General features: G+C 36.9%; 1 long non-coding RNA gene across 1 annotated transcript in view; it reads left to right on the plus strand.

Annotated features, from left to right (window-relative positions):
- The first annotated feature begins 3,879 nt into the window (after positions 1-3,879).
- The window catches only part of LOC123789551 (uncharacterized), a 35,936-nt gene continuing 26,175 nt past the window's right edge, over positions 3,880-13,640 (plus strand). The window contains exons 1-4 of the long non-coding RNA XR_006778836.2: positions 3,880-3,947; positions 6,368-6,466; positions 11,052-11,120; positions 13,428-13,503. This is a non-coding gene — a long non-coding RNA (uncharacterized LOC123789551). The remainder of the gene's footprint in view (positions 3,948-6,367; positions 6,467-11,051; positions 11,121-13,427; positions 13,504-13,640) is intronic.

The raw sequence follows: 13,640 nt of genomic DNA on the forward strand, positions 1-13,640 counted from the left end.
GGTGGTGAGATTGAGCCCCACGTTGGGTTCTGCACTCGGTGCAGAGTCTGCTTAAGACTCTCTCTCCCTCTCCCTCTGCCCCTTCCCACCTCTCTAAAATAAATAAATAAATAAATCTTTTAAAAAAATGAATGACGTGGTAAACCTTATATTTTACTATGATTCTTTTTGGCAATTGACCAAAATTAACTCAAAGTTTTATCAAAGACTCTAGAATACTTGACTTTTAAAAAGAAAATTGCATGATTTATAAAGAAAAAAATAATATCTGATCTTAGTCTATGATAATAAAGAAATATCTGGAAAGAGAAAAGGAGGGAAATGTGTAAATATTTAATATGAACCAACTGATACAAAATTTTAACTAGCATAAAAAAATCTTATGGATAGTAAATGGCTTTGGAGGAAAAGATCATTTATAAATAATATCAATATAAAATCCTATAGCTTACCTTAGGGCCATTATAACAAGAGTTTTTAGTCTAAGGACCATGGAGAAAATGCTAATGGAAGACAACTGGACCCTTATCCTACATCATACACAAAAAATCAACTCAAAATGAATTAAAGACTTACACATAAAACTCCTAGGAGAAAACAGAGAAAAAGCTTCTTGACAACAGCTGTGGCCATGCTTTCTGGATATGCCATGAAAAGCACAGACAATGAAAGCAAAAACAGATTAAGGGGGATGACATCAAACTAAAAATTCTGCATGGCGAAGGAAACAACACAAAGACAAAGAAACCTACAGAACAGGAGAAAATACCTGCAAACCATATAGCTGATAAAGGGTTAATATCCAAAATATAGCAAAAACAAAACAAAGGATTTTTAAAATGGACAAAGGAACTGAATAGATATTTCTTCAAAGAAGAGATACAGATGGCCAACAGGTGTATGAAAACATTCTCACATCACTAATTATCAGGGAAACTCAAATCAAAACCACAATGAAATTTCACCTCATATGTTGGGATGGCTGTTGTCAAAAAAAAAAAAAGAAAAAAGAAAAAAGATAATAGGATTTTTTTGAGAATGTGGGGAAAAGGGAACCTTTTACACTATTGGCAGGAATGTAAACTTGTGCAGCCGCTATGGAAAAGAGTATGGAGGTTCCTCAAAACAAAAACAAAAGCAGAAAACCACTAATGGAAGACAGACACAATCGCACTTTATAATGGCTACATGAGCACAGGGTAGTACTTGATAATATGTATGGCGGACTCCTTAGGGAAAAGCTCACACACTGAAAGTGGCAGCAAAGCCTGGTTTGGCAACAAAGAAACCTGTCAATACAGAGGAGCAGAGACTTTCCTCCATTAGAATTCCTTGTACACAAAGAAGAAATTTGATTTGCAAAGGATTCCACAAAAGGATTTGTGATCCTAAAAACAGCAGCAACAAAAGCACACTTAATTTAACAAGAATAATGAAAAGAAGAAAATATGATAAAACATAACCGGATGGACATTTCTAAGTATTTCAGGCTCACGAACATTCCAGAAACACCCTAAGTGAAGACATTATAATGGTAAGTAATAAAATTCATTCACTAGAGTTTTTTTTCACAAACATCTATGAAGACTTCGAAAAAACCATCAGGGGTTGTTGGCCACATAACATGGTAAAATTTAAGTTTTAACTTATGTTCAATTTGGCACTTCAGCTTCCCACATTTTGACTTGAGAAACAGACTTACCTTCCAAAGAAAAAAGTCTATCTCTTATTATGAGAATGACTGAAAGATTTAAAATAGTCATCTGAAATAGTAATACAGAATAAAATCCTAGAATAACTAAATGTGGTATATACATACAATGGGATATTATTCAACCATAAGAAAAGAAGGAAATCTTGCCATCTGTGACAACATGGATGAACTTTGAGGGCATTATCCTAAGTGAGTAAGTCAGACAGAGAAAGACAAATACCATATGATTTCACTTACATTTAGTATGTAAACAAACGAACAAACAGGCCAAAAAACAAAACCAAGGTCATAGATACAGAGAATAGATTCATGGCTGCCAGAGGTGGGGGGACCGGGGGGTTAGGGGTAGGTGAAATGGGTGAAGGGGGTCAAATGGTACAAACTTCTAGTTATTAAAAAAATAAGTCATGGGGCTGTAATGTACTGCATGGTGACTATAGTTGATAATGCACTATGTATTTGAAAGATGCTAAAAGAGTAGATCTTAGAAGTTCTCATTACAAGGAAAAACTATAACTCTGTATGGTGATGGTTGTTAACTAGACTTACCGTGGTGATCATTTTGCAGTACATACAAATATCGAATTAAAAATTGATTAAAAAAAGAATGGACTAAAAAAGACATGTCCACTGCTCAGGGGACAAGAGATATACAAAAATAGGTCCAGGTACTACTTAATTGAATACAGCTAGAACCAACTCCCTATGAGAACCACAAACAGAAAAGTCTGCATGTTATAGAAAGAGCATGTGTCCATAAGTGCTTGAAACGGTGGATTTAACACACTTCTAGCTGAGGGGATCTTCTGGGGTTATAATGCTTGGGCAATCACAAAGTCTCAGGTTTCTTTTCTTTTTTTTTTTTTTAAAGATTTTATTTATTTATTTGACAGAGATAGAGACAGCCAGCGAGAGAGGGAACACAAGCAGGGGGAGTGGGAGAGGAAGAAGCAGGCTCATAGCTGAAGAGCCTGATGTGGGGCTCGATCCCATAACGCCGAGATCACGCCCTGAGCCGAAGGCAGGCGCTTAACCGCTGTGCCACCCAGGCGCCCCAAGTCTCAGGTTTCTTATTTACCTTGAGAAAATTAAATATTTTCCAACTCTGAATTTCAATGATTCCAGTTGTTTTTAAAATATTGCATTTGATATTTAGAATATGAAAGAAAGAGGCGCTCTTTGTTCAAGCAACACAATGAATAAGCTATTAAAATTAGAGTTCATTTATGTGCCCAAACACCCCAAAATATTGAGCGGTTATAAAATTTTTATAGCTGATGAATAATTAGTGAGGGCTTTACTTCAATAAGGAATAAAAAAAAGTGGCTGAATCTTTTCATTTGTAGTTCTGATGGAATGCGGAGTACAGAGTATATAATTTATTATACATAATCATCTCGTGGACAGCTGGGAAACACAAAACTCATCTAAAAGGGATTGCATTTTTATTCACGTACATGCAATTTACTCAAGAGCGGATTATTTTTTAATTGTATGTGTTTGAAGGAATTTAGTTCTATCAAAAGAGATGAAACAATAACATATGCCTCGTTCTGCAAGCTTTTAAAAAATACAGCAGACAATAAGATACTGCGTTGCGGGCTTACCAGTTCTCTTTTTTAATGCCCCACAACCATCTGTCCCGTATTTTCTAGAACAGACCTGGTTTTAATATCCTTTCCAATCATCTCCATAAACTTGTACAATTCTCTAGGAATTCAAATATTTTGAATATTTTGGCAAGTGGGAAGTGACTAAATCAAGTTAGTATCCATTAAAATAAAAACATACATACATCAATAATAGGAAAAGGTGGGAAGTCACAAGTGACAGAGAATTACAGGCTTAAGGAACACCTTGATTTACAGGAGCTCATGTGTGCCTGTGAGGTATCTACCCAGGAGTCGCATCATGGATCCAAGGGCTATGGAGAATGAGCACAAATTCTGTTCAGCACCCCAAATCCCAGGACACAAATAAACATGGCTCCACCTCTGTAAGTTGCTCCGTTTCCGCCCATCTGTTCTGATAATTGCTTTTCCTTCCTCATTGTAGTTTCCAGGGTCTGGACAGGCTTATCCTGTTTCCTCCGGATGCTCTTTTTGTTTGGAGTCAGTTCCTGATTCTTCTTCCTGTTCGCTCTCATCCGCTCTTGTACAGCCTCTCCGTAGCGCTGGAGGCTACTCACACAGGACGCGCTAAGCAGGATTCCAACAACCAACCCGACATTTTGGTATGATGGCGGGAATACTCTGGCACTTGACTTTAATATGATCGGTTTTTTTGGTACCGTTACACACACAAACCTTCAGGAAATTAAGAAGAACGCGGTGGACTGGGGGAGTGGCTAAGTGCTTTAAACTAATACTAAGGTACTTAAGGTGTGCGGCTATGTACAGACAACAACCAATAAAATTCTACTTGAAAAATCAACGAAACATGAGAGAGCATGTAGTTTTGTGTTGGTGTTGGGGCAGTAGGGTGGCTAGGATATATTTCTCTGAAGTGTCAGCTCTACAGTTGTGAGCTAGAAGAGAAGGAATCAAAGCTGGGGGAAGTTGTTAGCAAAAATCTGACTCACTCACAGGAAAAAAGGGGACTCATTAACAGATCTGGGGATGGATGGGAGGAATCACCATAAGAGATCAAGTGCAAATAGAGGAAGTTGGGAGACGATTCTCCAAGAGTTTCTGCATTTCCGCACAGCTTGCAACCAGGGCACTGATGGCCTTGTGTTCTGAACTGTGTTTTCAGGGATGTTTCTATAGCAAATTACCTTGGAAGATATAGTGTCCCTTCAGAACAAAAGACAAGTGGGCTTACTGTCTAGTGTAGTAAAAATAATGTTTGCTACTATAGCAAAGAACACGTGTTTACAATCCTGTGGTGCATTGTAAAAAAAAAGAAAAAAAATCGTATTTCCCTGACTTAAGGTAACTTTCCTGTAAAAGAACCCACGGCGTGTGTAGGTGTAAACTGAACTTTGTTCGGTTTTGTGGACTGCGTCACCCCATGGGAATTGGGACATGGGGAAATGGTGCAAAAGTACTATTATTCTGGCTACTGCACTAGCCATGAGTACTAGACTGCCTTCCATTTCCTATCCAGGAGTCTCATATCTTCTACCAATATCCATGAAACTGTGGCAGGCTAACCAGATATCACGTACGGTAAAAATCTCAGATCCTCGAAAGTTCTTGATAAGGATCCAAGCTCAAGTATTTTGATTATTGGGCACCTGGTCCTGGGGAATTGCTGTGTGGGGTGGAAATGCTGGACATGGAGCCAGAGGATTTCACAGTTTTCATTTCAAGCCAAAGAAGAGCAGTTCTCAAGTCCAATCCCTCATGCAGTGGAACCACCAGAGTAGGCAAGTGCCGGTTTTCTAACTGGGATTTGGCAGTGATATGTGGTCTTGGGGCAACTATGTTGAGAAATCCTACGTACCCGAGAAATCGGGGTAGAAGAGATCAGGTGGCTTCTCAGGCTTCTTCATGGAGAATCAGAGGTGCTGCTGTCCTACAGCGCCATAGAAATTCTTGGCACTTTGGTTTGTGGAGCCTTCTGATTTCAGCTGCAGGCTCTACGTGGGCCCTACATGGTTTCTTAGGAGGAGGGTGGATCAAACTGTCGATTGCTGAGTGCTTCATTGTGCAGAGCGAATATGAAACAGGATTTTATCATCAGACACTAGAGTGGGAATTGGCAAACTTGTTCTTAAGGGGCCAGGTAGTAAATATTTTAGTCCTTGTGGGCCATGCAATCTCTGTAGCAAGTATAGAAGGCTGCTATTCTAGAAAACAAACAAACAAACAAACAAATAAATAAACTGCTATTACAGAGCAAAAGCAGCCGTAGACAATACCAATGGGCGTGGCTATATTCTGACACAACTTCACTTACAGAAATAGGGAGCAGCTGGATTGGGGCTGTGGGTGGTAGTTTAATGACTCTTGCACTGGAGGACTGCTGTATACAGGCTGACTTCATTAGTGTGTGACCTCAGCAGTGCCTCAAGACCCTGAGCTCAGAAGGGCCCTGCACTTGGTTTGATGCTCGCTGTCACTGTCTTGAAATTCTTAATAGTTTTTAAGCAAGGGTCTCCACGTTTTCATTTTGCAGTCAGCCCGAAGTACTAGTACTGGTCATAAACGATCTTTCTGCTCTCCTATCACTGTAGTCTGAACAAAAACAAATGACTCTGAGATGGGGAATGTAAAATGATGAGATGAGGTCAGATGTAAGCTATCAGATGTGTGCCAGAGGTGTCTCAGAGATAAAATGTTTCCCAGTGCAGAAGCAAGTAAAGTAAGACTATGTCTCTCATCTTATCAATAATATTGGCATATATAAAGAAAGGATGGGTCTGTTTGAAGAATGGCTATTTAGTGATCCATTAGGCAATATAAGATTTCAATGTGCAGTATGAATCTGTTACTGAATTATTGAGCTTTCTGCCAACGGGTATCAAAAACATACCACTTCTTGCCCTGATTCGAAGTGCCATAATTTCAATTATAATAGTTTCTCACACATTTCTCTCTAAGAATTCAGCATTGAGCTGGTCAGAATAGCCAGTCATCTTGCCAGTTTAATTTCTCACTGTAGTGAAATACATTGGTAATGTTGTTTACATATCTTCTGTTACTTTAGTGAGCCTGGACTTGGGGCAAATTGTCAAGATTAGTTCATCTGAAGACCCGTCGTGAAAGTGATGACTGCAGCAAGGCAAATAGCATTTCGGCAAGCCAGGTACTGGTCCATATCCTCTTCTTCCCCACGTACCTTCTTTTGGTTTCACCATGGACTTTACGCAGGCACTGATAATCCATTAAAAACACTTATACAGGGAAGTTCTCATTGAGTCTTGATCTTGGGATAGTTTGAAAGAAGGGATGAATGGAGACAGACTGGTGGAGTCGAGTGAGAAAAGAAATTAAGGAGGGGGAAGTGGGAGAGGGATGATCAGAAACATTCCATTATATCTGGGTCTGACAGTTCACAAGAAATCTGTAAGAGTTAGCCTGTCTACTCAGCCAAGCCATAGAGCATAAGGATTACCTCTCACAGACCCTCATCTCATCAAATGATCGGTGTGAAGACAGAATGAAAGATAATCTTTTTCATATGTGGTGAGTAGGCCCAAGGGCAGTTAAGAGCTAGAACAGCACATTTTAATTATGAGGAATGTTTGCTTACAGATATTTGATTACTATTAAATACATTCCATAAAGTCATTGTTTAAGTGTTAAAAAAAATTTCCTTTTGATTTTAATAGCTGCAAAATTCTGCTAAAGAAATCGGAAAAATCTACTAAAATCCAAGCTTGGGTAAATGAGATATGGAAAAATAGGATACAAGAAAGATGTACCATAAATGAAAACACATTTGTAATTTAAGTATGTCATTTTTTTTTTTAGAATATAGGATGACTTCTATAAAAAATAAAAAACTCAAAGTGAATTTAAAAATAAGCTATAAAAGCCAAACGGTGATTTATTAACAGTGATATATCAGAGAATAAAATGAACTATAAATATCTAGGACAAAATGATTGGTAAAGATATTTATGTAAAGCAATCTTCAGTGCATGTTTTTTTGTTGCTAAAAAAATGCTTTATAATAGAAGGGTCTAAAAATTGCTTATTGATTACCTACACTGTGTGAAGGACTATTTTAGGGGAATTAGAGTATCCATATTATGTTATGACATAGTCTTTCCCTCAAGCTTGGAATCTAGTTGAGGGAAAAAAGCACACATAAAAATGTAATGAATCTTATGCGATACCAGACATAGAAGTCATAAAAACCAGTGTCAATGAAATTTTAGTTCTTAGAACATTTTTATGCAAATAAAACTAAATATAAACAAAATTTTAAAAACACAAGGGACTGCCTGGAAGGAAAGATGTTTCCTCTACCTTTTAAAATTTATTTCTGGACCCTTTCAAATTAAACTAACAGAAGATTGGTAGGTGTAAAGGTGCACAATTTTTATTAATATTTACATGCACGGGGGTTCACAGGAAAGAAATGAAACTCAAAGAAGTGCTTAGACTCATCAACTCATACACCCTTTTAACAAAGGAAAGAGGTTTTGGACTTCAAGTGATAATAAATAATGGGAAAATGACTAGGAAATATATGATGGATCTAATGAAATGTAAGGGCTATTTTAGTCAAGTCTGTTTATGCAAACTCACGGTGGTGTGGACTTCCTGTCTTCAATAATAAGAGTCTCCTTGGAGAAGGTTGGGGCTACCTTCCTCAAAGGGAAATTTATGTACTGCTTTCAGGCAGATAAGGAGAGGGTAGAGAACTCTTCCTGCACCTGTTGATTCTCATTTGCCCTCAGTGCAAAATAATCCTCAGGGACAAGTGGCTTTTATTTTGAGGTGACTCCTTCAGGTCAAGACAGCCTATGCAGATGGCCACGTTTATTATTTGTGATAGGAATATCGAGAGGGAAGATTGCTCTCTGGGCTTCACAGATGCAGAAAACTTCCTCAGGAAGCAATGACAAATTCTGCTATCTCTTATTGTGAAATTTTGAAATAGCTTTATATGTTTTTACCGATTATGAAATAAGACACACTGCTTAAAATGGAAAATCAAGAAAATCTAGAAAGAACAACTCTATCAACCAGAGATACCATCGCTGTGAACATTTTTCTATGTTACTTTCTAACCTTTTTTTTTTTTTTTTTTTTTTTTTGGAATATTTAACAACATGTAGCAGGGACAGCAGAAAATTCTTTTTATACGCCAAGTCAAATTAGTAGGTACTGGAGCACAGAATGGAGAAGGCTACTAAAGCTCAGTCCGGTCTTTGCTCCTTCATGACAAAAAAATGCATAAAATTCATTGTCAAGTCCCCGTTTTGGATGATTGCTGAGAGGAGAATGGCAATTTCTTCTACTCTTTGTTAGAAATATCTCGATTACATTTTAAACGGCTTTATTCAGATGTAATTCACATACTATACAATTGACCCACTTAAAATATATCGATTCAGTGGTTTTTAGTGTATTTATAGAGTTGTACAACCATCACCATGGTCTAAGTGTAGAGCACTTTTACCAAGCAAAACAGAAACCCGTACCTTTGAACAGCCACTGGCCCCACCAGACCCCCGCAGGAACTAATCTACTTTCTGTCTCTATGGGTTTTCCTATTCTGGACCTTTCATATAAATGGAATTATACATTACATGGTCTCTTGCGACTGGCTTCTTTTACCTAGCATAATGTTTTTGAAGTTTATCCACATTGCAGCTGTACTTCATTTCTTCTTATAGATGAACGATATTCCATTGTATGGGAATATCGTATTTTATTTATCCATTCATCGACTGACACGCATTTGGGAGATTTCCATTTTTTGACTTTTAAGAATAATGCTGCCATGAATACTTTTGGATAAGTTTTTGTGTGGACATATATTTTCATTCATCTTGATAGATATCTAAGAGTGAAATTGCTGGGTCATATGGTAACTGTGTGTTTAACATTTTGAGGAAGTGCCAGACCATTGTCCAAAGGAATTGGGCCATTTTACATTTACACCAACAACGTGTGAGGGATTCGCTTTCTCCACATCTTTGCCAAAACTTCTTACTGTCTCTCGTTTTTGTTATAGCCATCTTACTGGATGTGTATTGTTTTGATTTGCATTTCCCTGATAAATAATGATGCCAAGCATCTTTTCAGGTACTTATCAGCCATTTGTATATATCCTTTGGAAAAAATGTCTCTCAGATACTTTGCCCATTTTTAATTGGATTATTTGTCTTTTTATTATTGAGTCATAAAGGTTTTTTATATATTCTGGATACAAGGCTTTATCTGATGTGTGATTTATAAATATTTTCTCTCTTCTGTGAGTTATCTTTTCCCTTTCACGATGTGTCCATAGTAGCACAAATGTTTTCAGTTTTGATGAATTTACCTCTTTTTTGTTGTTATTGCTGGTAATTTTGGTGTCATATCTGAAAAGCATTTGCCTAATCTAAGATCCACAAAGATTTGTCCCTAGGTTTTCTTATAACAGTTTTATAGTTTTCTTTTTAAAAAGATTTTGTTTATTTATTTAAGAGAGAGAGACAGAGATAGGAAGAGAGAAAGCAAGAGAGAGCATAAGCAGGAGAAAAGGGAGAAGCAGGTTTTCCACTGAGCAGGGAGCCCAATGTGGGGCTTGATCCCAGGACCCTGGGCAGATGCTTAACCCACTGAGCCACCTAGGGGCCCCAACAGTTTTATAGTTTTAGCTCTTGTATTTAGGCTCTCACAATTAAGACAGTGTGGTACTGCCATAAGGATGGACATGTAGATAAATGGACTAGAACTGAGAGTCCAGAAGTGATCAGTGATGATCAATGAATTTTCAAAAGGATGCCAAAATAATCCATTGTAGAAAACAGATTTTTCAATAAATGGTGCTGAGACAACTGGACATTTACATACAGTAGAATGAATTTGAACTTCTTCCTTATACCATATAAAAAATTAACACAAAATGAATTATACACCATTAAAAAAATCTATTTTTGTATATGGAGGCGTCATACAATCCCTTATCATAAACACATTTTTACGACATTAAGTAAGAAGTGTAAGTTTTTACTACTATAAGTAAAGATCTTTTTTTTTTTTTAAAGATTTTATTTATTTATTTGACAGAGATAGGAACAGCCAGTGAGAGAGGGAACACAAGCAGGGGGAGTGGGAGAGGAAGAAGCAGGCTCATAGCGGAGGAGCCTGATGTGGGGCTCGATCCCAGAACGCCGGGATCACGCCCTGATCCGAAGGCAGACGCTTAACCGCTGTGCCACCCAGGCGCCCCAGTAAAGATCTTTTTTATAAACCTTTGCATTCATTTCTGATTATTTCTTTGAGGTATATTTCTCAAAATAGAATTGTTGGGGGGGTGCCTGGCTGGCTCAGTTGAAAGAGCATGCAACTTTTGATCTCAGGGTAGTGAGTTCGAGCCCAACAATGGGTGTAGAGATTACTTAAATTATTAAAGCTAAAAAAAAATAGAATTGTTGGGTGAAGCAATTTATTCATTTTAAATATATATTAATAAATTGGTAAATCAATTTCAGTGATTGCATAATAGGCTCAATCATTTATCATAATGCATTTTCTTGATAATTTCCATACCTAGCATTTCTCAATACACAATAAATAGTAAAGAAATATTTATTGATGAAAAAATGAATTGCACTCCTATGGAACAGTTTAGTTGCTTCCAATTTTTTTACTATGTTTTATAAATAGTATTGAAATGCATATACTTGTACATCAATCTCTTCAACATCTCTCATTAATTTTTTCAGGATATATTCCTAGCACTGGAGTTTTTTGTGAAAGAGCACAAGAATCTCTTCCTATGTACTGCTTTCTGAGTAAGTTCTATTTTAACTAAAGAATTCTGGAGAACTCAGCTTTAGTAGTCTTCCTTTTTCCTTCAAATTATTTAAATTTGTTTACCTTAATTTAAATTAGTTACCTTAATTTTTTAAAATTTTTAACAAATTAAAATGTGTTTATCTTTATTTGCTTCTTTTGACCTTCGTTAGGTTTGCTTTCGTTAATTTTTTCTGATAATTTAGTTATGTGTAGCTGTGAAACTTTTATTTACATTTGTCATAAAAGAAGTAACCTAAATATACCAACTAATTTACTCTTAGTAGTGAGATTCTACAAGAAAAGACAATGGTTAAATAAATGTCTAATCATCCTTAGATTAGATGAGAGAAAAAGAATGCTTAAAGATCATCAGAATATTAATTGATAGTCAACTGATTAGATGAATACTTAGTTTTTCAGAAGATGTCTTTAATTCCATTGGGGTTATTAGACTTACGAATGTCTTTCTAAAAGAAGATTTATGGAGTAGAAATAAAAGTCTGATTGACCTGGGGCCTGGATCAACTTTGGGTAATTTTTTCTTTATCTCTTTACACTAACAACAAAGTGGCAGAAAGAGAAATTAAGAAAATGATTCAATTTGCAGTTGCATCAAAAAGAGTAAGATATTGGGGCGCCTGGGTGGCGCAGTTGTTAAGCGTCTGTCTTCGGCTCAGGGCGCGATCCCGGGGTTATGGGATCGAGCCCCACATCAGGCTCCTCCGCTATGAGCCTGCTTCTTCCTCTCCCACTCCCCCTGCTTGTGTTCCTTCTCTTGCTGGCTGTCTCTATCTCTGTCAAATAAATAAATAAAATCTTTAAAAAAAAAAGAGTAAGATATCTAGGTATAGACTTAACTAAGGAGGTGAAAGACCTCTACTGTGAAAACTGTAAGACACGGATGAAAGGGATTGAAGATGACACAAACAAATGGAAAGATATGTCATGCTCATGGATTGAAAGAATTAATATAGTTAAAATGTCCATACTTCCTAAAGCAATCGACAGTCTCAATGCAATCCGTATCAAAATACCAATTGTATTTTTCACAGAACTAGAACAAACAATCCTACAATTTGTATAGAACCACAAAAGACCCCGAATAGCCAAAGCAATCTTGAGAAAGACTAACAAAGCTGAAGTTATTGGTGTTTTTTTCTATCTTCTCAATTAAATTACTCAAAGGAAGAAAAAAATTCTACATGAAGCCAAGTAGAAGAAGTTACCTTATAGGGAAATCCTTCAGACTGGACTGAGATTTCTCAAGTAACATTTGCAGACATTAGAAATTCCAAAAAAGGATTCTCTTTTCTGCTCAGTAGTTATTTATTTGTAAAAACAGCAGGAAGACATTCTCTTATTTATTTATTTTTTTTAGGAAGACATTTTCTCATGTGCAAATCCTCTGGAAAGTTCCCGGAGAACCTTTCCTAAAGAAACAAATGACAAAAACCCAAGCATGTTGTAGGAGAATACAATTAAATAACTTATTTAAATTATTTATATAATAAATGCTTATTATTTAAGTGATTTAAAATAATTTTCCCTCAGCCCTTCTGAGTTCTTGGCTGAGAACCACTGTAATAAAAGGCAGATTAACAAGGAAAAAATGAATAGAAGCTCAATAACATATACACCTTTTTTAAAAAAAGATTTTATTTATTTATTTGAGAGAGAGAGAGTATGAGCGTGAGCAGGGGGAGGGGCAGAGGGAGAGGGAAAAGCAGACTCCCCACTGAGCAGGTTGCCCGATGTGGGGCTCGATGTGGGCCTCAATCCCAGGACCCTGAGATCATGACCTGAGCCAAAGGCAGACGAGTAACAGACTGAGCCACCCAGGTGCCCCAATAACATATATACCTTACATACATCTGATTGATACCCAGGAAAGATGGCCCCAAGACACCACCTTAAATACCATCTTCAGCTAAGAACAAAAAGAAAGATTTTGGGGAAGAGGAGAATCCAGTTATAGGAACTTACGAGGAAAAGTACAGTAAAGAAGAATAAGGTTGCTGTGGAGATTTAAGTAGGTGCATTCTCTATTCACAATATCCTCTTGTGATTTAGAGTAGACTTTCTCTTCCTAGTAGAGTGGGAAACACAAATGGAGATTTCCTTTATAAATGTACATCTCCTTTACAAAAGGTTAACTTCTATTCTCTTTTCAGAGCCTCTTCTGTGTCTTTAGTTTCTCCAAATAATCAGCTCAAAATAATCTTTATGCCAAAGAGGCACATTTTGGAGGGGCTTACTTGCTACTCTTCAGTACAAACTAACTAAATGACATAACCCAACAACAGGGTGAAGAATCCAAAAGAAAAAGAACATACGAATGAGGACGCAGTTATACGAAATGAGGGGATGTGTGAAATTAAGGTACTTATCTATGGAACTTGTCTAAATAACTATAAAACAGAAAGTGTTATGTGATGATTTTGAAAAAAATGTAAGAATGGATGACAGCAGGGATTCTCGTAGATTTGGTTTACTGTTGTGCCCTAAACAGCATAGTA

The sequence above is a fragment of the Ursus americanus genome, chromosome 3, assembly GCF_024610735.1.
Source record: "Ursus americanus isolate L20-20 chromosome 3, mUrsAme1.1.p, whole genome shotgun sequence".
In the NCBI taxonomy this organism is placed as follows: Eukaryota; Metazoa; Chordata; class Mammalia; order Carnivora; family Ursidae; genus Ursus; species Ursus americanus.